This window comes from Vidua chalybeata, chromosome 5 (assembly GCF_026979565.1).
Source record: "Vidua chalybeata isolate OUT-0048 chromosome 5, bVidCha1 merged haplotype, whole genome shotgun sequence".
NCBI lineage: Eukaryota > Metazoa > Chordata > Aves > Passeriformes > Viduidae > Vidua > Vidua chalybeata.
In genome coordinates, this window is record NC_071534.1 from 34405197 (window position 1) to 34418940 (window position 13744).

The 13744-nt window shown below is 38.3% G+C and overlaps 1 protein-coding gene across 4 annotated transcripts in view; it reads right to left on the minus strand.

The window, feature by feature from the left end:
* The window catches only part of SYT1 (synaptotagmin 1), a 341927-nt gene that overhangs the window by 252079 nt on the left and 76104 nt on the right, over positions 1-13744 (minus strand). For 3 of the 4 annotated variants that reach the window (XM_053942709.1, XM_053942706.1, XM_053942707.1), the window contains exon 2: positions 9900-9990. The exons of the other annotated variant lie outside the window; for it this stretch is intronic. The gene's annotated coding sequence lies outside the window, so the exon portion shown is untranslated. The remainder of the gene's footprint in view (positions 1-9899; positions 9991-13744) is intronic. 4 annotated transcript variants of the gene reach the window in all.

Here is a 13744-nt window from a genome sequence, read left to right on the forward strand (position 1 = left end):
AACATTCAAAGTTATCTCAACAATTCTCAGGTGGGATACAATCTTTATTTCAAGGTGTCATCCTTTAACAACATCTGTATACAACACCTGTATTTGATTAAGAAAACTTATTTTGGATGTTTTTCCACTACAAAATTGTAGACACATATCCTCTGTAAACCTCAGGATAGATCAGAAGGGCTGACTGTGGTGCTTATGGGAAACACAACCAACCACTGCTAACCTGTATTCAAAAAGAGAAAGGAACTCCTGTATTTCACTGGAAATTGTTCACATACAAGTAAAGCATCCTCCCCCCATAAGGAGTTGGCAATCCAAAAAATACACCATCAGGTAATTTATAATTCAAAAGAATATCCTTAGACACAGGTTATGTAGAAAATCCGCCACCAGGCACCTGCACCTCTCAAAATGTGGTATGAAAGGCCAGAAAGGGCGGCTCAGTTCTGCTACCACAACTCAGCTGGGCGGATGTGATCCTCTGAGTAGCAGAATGTGGCCTTAACTCATACACACCTCTAGGATCAAACATTTTATTTCAAACTTTCCATGGACAAAGTGTTCAAATTGGCTTATATTTTACTGAAACCATTTCATTCATGGTACCACTGCTACCGTGCTAAAAAAAAAAAAATATTTTTTTACAAAAGCTGGATTAATAGCATACCCCACATCATTGCTGACAAAACAGCATGAAAAGAGGTTTGCAAATGGTGTCAAATTGCACATTGCTAATAGACAATAGTGAGTGAAGTCTTATGCAAACATGCAATAGAGCAGAATGAGAAAGTTAATATAACAATTACCTAACTCAAAAGGATGTTTTTCATGTCCATCCTATTTACAATGTATCTGAAGCAGCCATCTCCCAGACACCAAACTGACTGAATAACTGATGGGTTGGCATTATCTATGCGCTGCTCAAGAACAAACACACCTGAGCAGTCATAAGCACAAGGCTGTATTATAGACCTACAGCATAAATGAGCATTTCTCACATTTATTATATAACATTCTCCACATAAACACATAGGACAGAGACTTGCAAGGTTGGTTGTTTTCATGCCATTTACAAACAACAGTAAAATGGGCATGTTAAAACACTGTTTGCTATGGTATGTTCTGAAACTATCCATCTTTCAGCAGCAAATACAGCAAATATTTTAATCTAGAAATAACTCTTTAGCTGCTAGTGAAAAAAGAAGCACCAGAACACAGAGCAGTTGACAGACTGAAAAGATTTTTAAAATCTGTACATTACTGTGCTGTAAAGCACTTATCTATAAAATTAATTTGAGATTACAAGTATGTCCAGCCTACCCTTGTATATGCATTATGTACAGTTTTGCACCAGTGGAATGGAATTTTGCAGCCAACGTCCTTCACATATAACTAGTTTGTGTTGAAACAATTTGTCAGTCTTATTTAATTGTTATTTGCTGCAGTACAAGGAAATTCTAACTGATACAGGTTAGACTTCTGATGTCATGCCGAAAAGGCAAATTTCACAAAATTCAGTACAGCTAGCTTACATCTTCCCTGCCAAAATTAATCACATATTCTAATGATGTCCAAGTGCTTCCTTCCGTTTCTTTTTCTGTCCCTGAAAAGTAGAGCTGCATTCTCTACCTTTATGTGGGTAATTTCTCCACAACAGTATTTTTAAATGGCATACAGGATTACAAAGTGGAAGGAGATCTCATTTCACTGCAGCCATTTGTTCCTAACACAGAGAGGTAACAGTGCGACAAGATGGAAGCTCTCTCTCCTTTCCCCACCTGCTCCCTCTGTAACTTTTTAGTACTATTCCAGTAGACTTTAAATCTTTCTTATAAAAGCCAGTACACCAGATGTCCTTGATTGTCCCACCTGCTGGCTGTGTATACACTCCATAACTGATCCACCTATCCATCCTCATGCATGCATACATGAAAGAAGCACTGGGCAGTGTGCATGACGTGTTCTCTCTTGGAGCTGATACAGGGTATGTGAAGAGTGATAGTTGTTTTAGAGCTTTTATTTTAGTGCTAGCTGCACAGCCTCACATGCTTTGCTCAGGAGGTTCCATGCTGACAATCTATAATAGCTGACTTGAAAGCCACCACACTAGCAGGATCTGGTCTGGGAACTGAAATGCGACAGCCTTAGCTACTCAATTTGAGTTTATCTGCCTAGGGATAATATAAAATTCCTCATCAGTCAGTATATATCTTCCTCACCTGTGTTTTGATCATCAGGGATATGTTTTTCACACAGCTGTTCCCACCTTGCTTTTTCTTTAATACAAGCTTTTAAAGAATCATGTGACAAGCTCAGGAAATCTCTGCTTCTATCTGTGCTTCTCCTGAGAAGCAGGCCACACTGTGCACAGAGTTCAGTCTCACACAGCATAGCTGAAACTTGTTTACTGCTATCAAAGCTTATTTACAGCCTATCAGAAAGCTAAAAATACTTTTAGTTTTCCCACAATATAAAGCAGACTGCCACTGTACTTCTGATCAAATCAGATACCCTGCCAAGGAAACATACAGGCTTCTGCATTCAGTCTTCAGTTAGCAATGAATCTGGCTGCTCAAACCAAAGGTTACAAAGTCAAAGCCTCATTACAGAATCATTCTGCAAATTCAGCAATTTACAATCAAGAAATATATGTAAAAAAAATCATGTCATGCAAACAAACATTGTACAATAGACCTCTGCATATACTGAACAATACCATCACATTTTCCTGTTTTTCTATAATGTCCCAAATACCCCCAATATGTACATTTGTCCATTTTATTATCCACAAGTACAGATCAAAGTCATGTATATAAATATGTTTACATATAAATATCCACTATTTTCAGTCATTTAAACTGGAAACTACAAAACAAGAGTTATGCCTACAGTTGCATGCATTTATATTCTTAGTTCTTTAATTATGGATTTCTTTTACTGATGAGATGATGTTCTATGTGTTTGTGATTCCATGCTTTTCTCTAAATGACCACTCTTGTCTGTATACAACATGTTATTAAAGATTACTTTCCCACTTTTCAGTGACATCCTACCTTACATCCCTCAGAATTTGGGGATTGGACCCAAGATTCACATATGTTGAAGAGTTCAGTTATGGTAGCTACAAAGAGACCAATTATGGTTAATTATTGCTATTATTAATGCTAATTAATAAGTAACAATTTGCTCAGAAAACTAACTGGAAAAGGGAAGAAAGAAACTCATCAATGAACAAGAGAAGTCTGTCTTGGTTCATTTTCTGTGTTGGAAATGATTTATTTGGTTTTGTGGGCATGTTTGCCACCCTACAGCTGCTTTTATAGTCTCTGTTTCTTGAGATATCTGAAGAGCTAAGTCTGATACAAAGATTTGATGGATGTCTGCCTAACTAATGTATGTAGCTATTACTTTGTATTTTTCTTCTTTATTACATTTTCAGAATCAAAAAGAGATAAGCATTACTACAAGTCACTGTTATCAATATCAAGAAGACACACACAAAAGATGTTTGAACAAAATGAAATTCTACATGTCAGTGGTAGACAAGTTGTTGTTGGAAAGTGCCATATAATTAAATTTTACAGAGAAGCACAAATTTTGGGCCTCTCACAGTGATGAGATCTGTCAGATACAGATAAGAATTTGTATTTTTAAAATAGACAAGGTTTCATATCGCATCTTCTTTTAATGTGAGAACAAAACAAACCAGTTGTTTGTACCAACAGCTTCAAGCAGTTTGTCATACTGCAAAGGAAAAAGTATCGCTCTGGTTGGGCCACCACCATTCTGACACCAACAGACAGAATCATAGATAATAAAGCGGGAATCTGTATTCACCCAGTTTACCAAATAAATAGTGGGAAGACAGCAGAGGATGTATTTATCTCAGGATGGTGCCCTAACCAAGTGTGCAGACAACAGAAAACCCCAAAAGCAGAGGCAGGCACTAGAAAGGACACAGCAGGTCTGCCTGACTCCAACTGAAGACCTGGATGTCCACCGGGACTCTGTCCCAGCATGGGCTGGGTCTGTTCTCTGTCATGTTTTGCACATGCAGTACATAAAAGAATTGGATTCACAGTGATACAGAAGGCAAATATTTTTTAATATTTTAAGGGAAGGAATGTAATTTTACTATTTTTTTATTTTGAATGCCACATACAAAGGGTTACACACAAAATATGCTCACTTGTGAGACAAGGTTAGAGAAAAGACCCTCAAGTCTTCCAGACTATCCTCAGAAAACGACCTTTCCTTTCTCTGGCAGCTCAAACTGTTTGAGAGACACTGTGATGTCTGGGGCACCACTGTCCTGGCACTTGCAGCAGAGGCTGAAGGGCACTGGGAGGACAAACAGGGTCTGCCTGGGGCTGGTCACAGCAGGTTCCAGATACCCCCACTGCACCCACCACAGGGCGCAGCTGAGCCCAGAGCTGAGGTGGGGACAAAACCTCCTGGGAACACCTCTGGGAAATGTATTTAAGATGGTGCAAAACCACTTATGATGATGCAAAACCACCAGCAGTGACAAGTGAGAGGGGAAAGTGTGAGAAACAGCCCTGTGCACACCAAGGTGAAAGGAGGAGGACAGGGAGGAGGAGCCCCAGAGGCTGGAGTAGAGATTCCCCTGCAGCCCATAATGGGGACCATGATCATGCAAGTTCCCCTGCAGCCTCAGGAGGTCCCCGTGTTGGACAAGGGGAAAAGGATGAGGAGTGAGTGACAGAGATCAGCTGTTATAAACTGGCCACAAACTTCACTTCCCACTTCTCTGTGCTGCTCAGTGGGGGCAATCAAAAGGGTTGGGAATGAAGGAGTGAATTTGAGAGAAGCAAGGGCAGAAGGTGTTTTAGGTTTTGTCCTTGTTTCTCACCATACCAATCTATTTTCATCAGCAATAAATTAAGTTAATCTCCATCAAGACGAGCCTGTTTTGTCCGTTAAAGCAAGTGATGTCCCTGCCCTCATCTTGAGACTCATGGAGTGAGAGAGGGGCTGGGTGGGAGCCTGGCAGCCAGCTGAGGTCAGCCCACTGCTTTTGGGAATCAAATTTGGGAACTGAATTTTACAAATTCAGGTAGTCAAATTATGCAAAAGTGACCAAAGTTCCTTATTCATTACAATGCTAACTACACTTGCTGACAGCAAGGTGAGCAATACTTGCTACAGACAGTATATGCTCGTTCCACCACCTGATGCCCACAGCTACCTTCTGTGAAGGCTCAAAGTTCTGGAGAGGTTTCAAAAGCTGCTTAAACTGATTTAAGGCTTTGCTACTGCCAAAAGAGAAGAGATCCTGCCCTACTTTTCACATGCACATCACTGCACTATTTTCTTGTGAGGCAGCAGTAAGGCTTATCTGGCTGAAAACTACTGTTCATTTTTAGCGCTGGAACAAAAAGGGAGCAAAAGATCATCACTTCCAGCAAACATGCTATCATGAAACTATACCTTTGGAGGGCTTCAGGCTCATGATTTCCATGTACCTTAGAAAATGACTATGCTTATGACTTGGATCATAGCCATTCCCCTAGCTTCACACTGGGGTTTCTTAAAATGCATCCTGATTTATTCAGATGTAAAGACAGTAAGAAATATCCTGCTGGGTTTTTTTGAGGCAATTTGTCACAAAATTTTTTCAACATTGCTCGACCAAACCTGTGACAGGACCAAAGGACTTTCTGAATCAATCTAAATTTATGGTCTACTAATCTGGTATCCTTTCTGTGACAAATGACAAGGGTCAGTCATTTAACAAATGTGCATGATCCCCGGCAGTAGTTATCTGTAACATAATTCATTCCATAAAAGAATATCCTACCCACGTAGCCATTTATTTTGCTCTACACCTGGGGTCTTCTTCTTCCCCCTAAAATCTTAAAATAATTTCCTCATAGAAACATAGAATATGCTGAGTTGGAAGGGATCCAACTCGAGTTGGAAGGGTCTGACTCCTGGCCTCAAGAATCCCACCATGTGCTAAAAAGCATTGTCTAAATGCTTCTTGAACTCTGTCAGGCTTGGTGGTGTGACCACTTCCCCTGGGGAGCCTATTCCAGTGCCCAACCATCCTCTGATTGAAAAGCTTTTTCCAGATATCAACCCAAACCTCCCCTGACACAACTTCAGGCATTTGCCTGGGTCCTGACACTGGTCATGAGAGTGAAGAGATTGGTATCTGCTACTCTTTCCCTCATGAGAATACTGAAAATCACACTGAGGTCTCCCCTCAGTCTTCTTTACTACAGGCTGAACAAACCAAGTGACCTCAGTTGCTCCTCATACAGCTTCCCCTCTGGACCCTTTACCATCCCTGTTGCCCTCCTGTGGATGTTCTCTAATAGCTTCATGACTTTTTTATATTGTGGCACTAAAACTTGCCCTCAGGACTTGAGGTGAGGCAGCCCCAGTGCAGAGCTGAGCAGGACAGTCCTCTCCCTTGCCCAGCTGGCAATGATGTGCCTGATGTCCCACAGGACAGGGTTGGCCTTCCTGGCTGCCAGGGCACTGCTGACTCGTCTTCAACTTGCCCTTGACTAGGATTCCTCAGGTCCCTTTCCATGGCACTGCTCTCCAGCATCTCATTCCCCAGTCTGTCCTTACATCCAGGGTTGCCCCATCCCAGGTACAGAATCCAGCACTTGGCTCTTGTTCAACTTCATATGGTTGGTGATTGGTCAAGGTCTCTTTTCAGGGCCTCTCTGCTCTCAAGGGAGTTGACAGCTCCTCCTAATTAAATGTTATCAGCAAACTTATTCAGTACTCCTTTGTGTCCAAGTCATTAACGCTCACTGCCCTGTCAATTCAAAACTGTTCCGAATTTTCCCAGCTTCTTGGCTTTGTCCTGTAGTAATCTAGGGGGACTTTTATCCATCCAGTTAAAAGCCACAATTCTCTTCCCAGATATGGTGTGCACTTGTAGATGTATACTTTCCTCACAAAACTATTATTTTCCCACATAGTTTTAGTTTCCTTTTTTGCCTGCCAAAAAGGAAAGAAAAGCCACATTAAACATATGCAGGAGAATGAACGTCTGGTTTCTGACCATTACTGATGCTGAGATTGACTGGGATAAACAGCAAGGGCTCTCAGTACCACCTCTGGCTCAGTGAGCCAACTGTTTGATTGTTGTCATGTTGTTTAACAGCTTATGTATAATTGCTGCTGGTTTAGACTGTAAGACAGTAAATGCAGCACTGTGGGAAGAAAGAGGCTTGTTTTTGCAACAGCAGTTTTATTCTCTTTCTTTCAGGAAGAGTAAGGTCTGAACTTGACTGTATTACTTCGTGAAATTTTGTTTTCCCCAATGAAGTCTTTGTTGCATCTGATTCAATCTGAATTGTCCAAGCCCATAAATCTCATTGCAGCCTATGTCGCCAGTATAAAATAGCTGAATTTACTTTCAGCTAAAGAGGTTATAAAGAGCTTAATTTCAACATATTGATTAAGGTAATTTTTGCATTTATTGTTCTCTCTTTTTAATGGATGCACACACCATAGATCTATGTAACATTCAATTTTCACTGTTGCTTAATGGTTTACCTTTAAGATGGCAAGGTTAAAGGAAGCAAGATGTATCCATCTACAGCCTAGGGATTTTATCAGTGGAAAGTTGGGTCTCAAAAGAGAAAATAAGTGAAGAGTTAGTTCATAAAAAAAAAGGACGTAAAAAACATAGCAATAGGAAATTTCATAAATACTTTTATTTTTATAAGGAGGTTTACAGTCTATCAACATTGTTTGCCTATAATTTTAGCATTCATTACAACAATACCTTAGTCCTTATTTCTTGCACAGTCCCAGGATTCTAGGGCTCCATGTTTTTCATAAATGGCCTAGAAAAGAAACACTTCTAGGGCAGGAAAAAGGGAAAGAACTCATGAGAGTTTTGCCATCAACTAGCATGGTATCTTGAATTTAAATGGGTGAGACCATTGAGACTGGTTGGTCTGGGGACTCCTGATTCTGGATCTGTATATTTACAGTCTTTCTCTATGCTCTGTGGATATTCCCTTAGCTGGCCTGAGCACCATTCTGCCTTTTTAGAATGTTCAAAGCAACTACACTGGAAGTACTAGCTCCTGTGAGAGGAGAACTGCTTTCATTCCTGTTACTATCAAGCAATAAATAGCTCCAAAGCAAAAAATACCAAGATCTACACACCATAAATATTTCTAAATGAAAAGTAGTATTAAAGACAAATTGCATCTAAAACACTTAAAGTAGTATTTCTGACAGTATAATGGTGTTTTTAAGTAAGAAGATTCCTTGTAACATTTAAAAATTTCCAATTTTTTTGTACTTTACTAAACACTTCCTAATACTTAAAAAGTCTCAGAAGGCATTTCCTACAGACTCTGCTTATTACAGACCCTTTAACCCAATTTGTAGTATATTATGTAGACATCAGCACACTAGTGGACCTACCAAACAAATTCTCTGACTCAGGTGACAAATTAAGAAGCGTTTCTAGTTCAGATTTATGCATCAGATCCCCACGTTTTGTTGCAATCTTAGGTTACTAGTAAAGATTTTTAAAAAAGTTCTCCTAGATTCATTCATATTCCATTTTTGCTTTAATTTCCTTTTCCACTTCATATTTACCTTACTGACAGCTTTATTTTATTTCACATTCCTGAGAACCTTATTTTAACTCCTGGGTCTATGTGGATCATCTCTTTAGTAGCAATACTCTTCAGGGCACAAGACAGTCAAATGTGCATGCAAGTCCTTGAAGCTACTGTTCAAATGGAAATTCAACTTTCAAATCCCAAAACATTTGCTTTCATTTAAATTAGTCTGAGTTATAACATTGGTGACTTACTCCCAGAAACATACATAAGACAGTATTTCATAGTCTCAGAAGAAACTGCCGGTAACTGAGATATGCATGATAGTGAACCGAGATGGAAATTAATTTTGCCACTGCAATGAACACCCTACTACTTCAATCAAAATTTATTTTCAAGTTTTGGTGGAACAGGAACAGATTCAGGGGAATTAGAAGATTAAATATTTTTGACAGAATCATAGAATATGCTGAATTGGAAGGGACCCATCAGGATCATTAACTCCTGTCTTTTAAAAAATGAAGAGTCTCTTTATCAATGTAAGTACCTTGCAGGAAATAATGACTTCTATATTAAATATATTTATATCTGGATGTTATTATGCTGTTAATACAATTGTGACATGAATTTAAATTTTGGCTCCTAAAATCAGGAAAGGGTCTAGAATGCAAGCCTGATACTATAATCACACCTCCTAATTTCACTGTCTACATCACTGATACTGAATTTTATGAAATGACGACAGAAGCAATGGGACTGCCTGGTGGAAACTGAGGTGTACAAGCATTAACTCAAATGGAACTCATCAGCTAAAAAGGCACAGCAGACATTCCATCTGCAACCTGAAAAATCACAGTACCTTACTATATGCAGCTACATTGCATAAGATACTCACAGGCAAAAATATAAGGACACACACTACTGAATGTACTAATCAAAGACAAACCCTACTCAGAAGTGATCTGTTTAGTGGTGCACAATGGCAGATGCCACAGCATATTTTTTGTGATGCAAGGCTGCTCAAGATCATCTATGGATAATGAACCATGACAGCTTGGGATTTGATAAAACACAAATTGATGGTGAGAAAAGGCAAAGAATACAACTATTATCTCAACAAGAAATGCAAATCAACTGGATTTTTTTAATCTTTACTGTCAGAATGAAATATCATGTATTACCACAAAATTACATGTTCATTAATCTAACAAACTTTGCATCAGAAAAAGTGATTTCTTCAGTATCTCCACTTTAATTCTTGGAAAGTGCTATGGATTGAAGCATTTAATAGGTTATAGAAGGTAACAGAATATTGTTTGTTTAAAATACCTTATATGATTGGCATCAATGCAGGGTTCACAGGGGAATCCTGAATGAAGGTTCTTCTTCCTCACAGTTCAGAAAATTATTCTTTTTCTCCCTTTAAAAGAAGGACATTCAATGTAAACACTTCCCAGTACCTATAGTGCTGTATTTTCCAACTTTGCCCACAAACAACTGCTGCTTAAAAACTCTTTTAAATGTACTTGGTTTGTTCACTGCCTTTCAGCTGATTATCATGAGATTTAATCAGACTGTTAAGAGACACAGAAGAAAAATATGGGAACAAAATTTCTTCATCATGGACTGACTTGGACTGTTTTCTTAGTATGTGCCAATATTACATATTTCTGTAGGCTTCATCAGTGAGCCAAGTAAAGTGCACATCATGTCTTTCTACAGCTGTAGCCCACAAGATTCCTTAACTTAGCATGCTCAGTGAATTCACATGACACCAGAAAGACATGGATTTTAACTTGAACATTTTTTAACATCTACACACAAAAAGACAATTTCAGAACAGTTTGGATTAGGGGGCAAAAGCAACATCAGTCAATTCAATCTTAGACTCAAAACAATTTCCTAGAACTATTCTGATTATACTGGGTTTTTTTTCCTTCTCTGCTCTTCTATTTGCCTTCTATAGAGTCTCATATTCTGGTAAGTTAAAGGAATTCACATGACTTTTCCCCCACAGCTATAACTAGAAGCTCCAGTTAAGATTGAATGCTCACTGTGCTGGAAGTTGTTTAAACAAGACTTAGACATCTTTAAGATTTTTATAAATCTAATCCCTTAAGACAGTAAAGAAGAGGAGTAAAGCTATATCAATATATTTCTTCTACAGATGAAAGTTAAGGTACACAAATACTAAACAATATGCTGAAAGTCACACGAGTCTGGTTCAAGGATCCTTCTCAGCCTTAAATGCCTTGAATCCTTGCCTAGTACCTGAATCACACCCTATAAAGCCTGTCCTCAGTCCCTACATCTTACATGTAGCACTTTGAATATTTTCCTTAGGAGGCAGTACTATCAGTATTTAATTTTGTCAGACATGACAATATTTAAAACTATAAAATTACAGATAAAGATCCTTTTTAAACAATAAAAGCATTGAATTAAATAAAAAATTCATTAAAATTATTTTAAATACTTAAGAAGCTTTCATTTTTCACTAGTTAAGTACTAAGAAATCAATACTGTAAAAATGAATTTTCTGTAAATATATGCCTATTTTTTGCCTTCTAATTTTTAGGGAATAAAAGTTCATATCAGCAAGTGCATTGCGTTGAATTTAGTGTCACCAAAGTCTGTGGGTACAAGAATTTACAGGTCCACATTAATGTGTCTTTTCCATCACAAAAGGAAAGAAAGACTAAAGCCTTTCAATTACTCCAGGACCTAGGGTTTTAATGAAATAACTATCAGGAAAAGCTGGTTAAAAATGTTCTGACTCACAGTCAACAATTATTTTGTAGCTTTTGGCTGTCTGGATAGAATATCTTTATTTATCAAAACAACAAAGTGAAATTAAACTCATTAGATGCAAACCACAACATTAATAAAAAACATCACTGCAATGTCAAGCACTCGAAGTTTAATTTAGTCTATTTCTGACACTTTATGAAAGTCTCTGAGTCACAATTTTGTTGTGGGGAGCTATGCTTATTCAGTGCCTAGGTTGTTTTTTCAAGGAATTTAAGGGGTTTACCCCTCCTATTCATGAATGCTCTAGAATTCATATACCATATGGAGCAGATTCTTCAAATAAAATAATTATTTTCATGATGAAATTTCTTTAAGATAAAAAAATCCACTAATTTTATACACCAAATAATAGATCCTTTTTTCCGCTCCATGTCCTTTTTTTTTTTTTTTTCTTCAAGCATGTAGCATATATTGTATGTTCCAATATATACAAGACAACTCCCACTAATTCCATTTTCCTGCCTCCCTGGCTCATTTCTCAACCATTCCCAGTTCTCTCAAGGTAAGATTACTGGCTGATTCTACTGGCAGTTACGTTGGCAGCTCTACATCTGCTGTCCAGATATCCAATTCCTTATTAAATCTGTTTTCTCCAGAGCTTCCTCCCAATTCTGACTCTTTTTGTCTAGTCAGTCCCAGTTTTCCATTCCATGTCCAATTTTTATGCCCTTTCTCATTATCCAGGTTGACTACTGCCTTTGACCATCAAGCCTCAGCTTATGGCTGACCAGTTTTCTGGTACTCTTTTGTCCACTGGGATCCTGGCAGAGTTCTGTCTGGGGTAACACACAGGGAAGTACCAAAAGCCATCACAGGAAACTCTTTTTAGATCTTTTTCATCTTGCAACAAAAGTCCATTGGGTGATAGGGACACTAGAGTTTATCACAGTCAGCCTCCAGAGTTCTGAGAAGCCAGAGCTCACTTAGCAATGACTGCAAATGGAGATTTTTCATCTTTGTTTTATTAACAGATCCCTCTTCCCTCTGTGAATTCTTTTCCTTTTCAAAAGGCTTATGATTTTGCTAAGTCTAGTGAATATTCATAGGCATGGCCACAAACACATTCTGTCAGAACTGGCAACCTCACTGCTAGGCAGAAGACCTAAATCTGCCAAAAAGAAAACTTTCAAATATGACATGTAATTTTGTGTTCATATCTTAACTGTGTTGAAAAATCCTAGTTAGATGCAAATATTTCTAAGGAGACAGGAGTTAAGAAAAGACAGATAAATCTATAAGTTAAATTTTAGTAGGTTTTAATATAGGTAACAGTGAAGCATGAACCATGTTTCAACAAGAATTTTTAGGTTTTCTTAGAGATTTAAGACTTATTTTTACAAGTCTCTTAGGGAGCAGAATGAAACTCTCTCACTTATTGGCATAATGAAATTAAGCAGCCTGAAGCACATGTGAACATGACTAATGAGACCAAATGCAGCAGGAAAACCAAGCAGATGGCTCGAGCGAGCTGGAACAGAGTAGCAGGGAGATATCTGAATGTTTTGGGGTTTTGCAGGATACATACAGCAACACAAATATAATTTTTGCATTTCTGTATAGCAGTGCATCTGTCAGCACTCTGGTGGTCTACGGACCACAAGTGAGAGCTTGCCAGAATACTGTCTGTGAAAAACCTTTATGTATTGTCCACGGAGATACAAAACGCAAACAGAATGGAGGTTGGGGGTAGGAGTTGTTTGTTTTGCCACATCTTGCTTTTTCAATTGTATAAAAAGATACTCAAGCTAGTGGTATATTTTTAATTAATTAGTTCTTCATCAACAGCCTGGTTCTCAGACACCTCCTTAGTGTATGAACATCTGGGGGAAATTGCAGTAAGAGAGAGAGAGAAAGGAGGCAGCAGGTATTAAAAAAAATAAAAAATTATGGTTAAAGGCTTTCTTATCAAGAAAGATGAATGACCAACTTATAAAGGATGCTACCAGAAACAGTGGAAGATGAAGATACCTTCAGTTTGCTCTCATTGCTTTCTGGGAAAAAAACAAATCTATCCACAGAAAAGATTAACTGCTCATTTCTGTAACATGAGTACAATGAGGGTTAGCAGACAGCCTCACCTTGAGTGGTATCCAGGTGAAGGTACAGCTCTGCTCTGCATGAAACACCTTCTGACACTGGCTATTTAAAGCTGCAAACTTAAGGGCTTGCCCGCAGTTGTGTTATAAAGAACAAGCAGATTCAGACAGAAAATTGAGCAAATTTACAATGTCATCCTGCTGCCATCTCTACCACAAATGACTGGGATAAAAAGCCTTTGGATGTATTTTCTGACTGAGATTTTTTTTTCACTAGAAAACTTGATGTGATGTTTTGAAAGGAAGCACAGGCATTACCTCAGATTG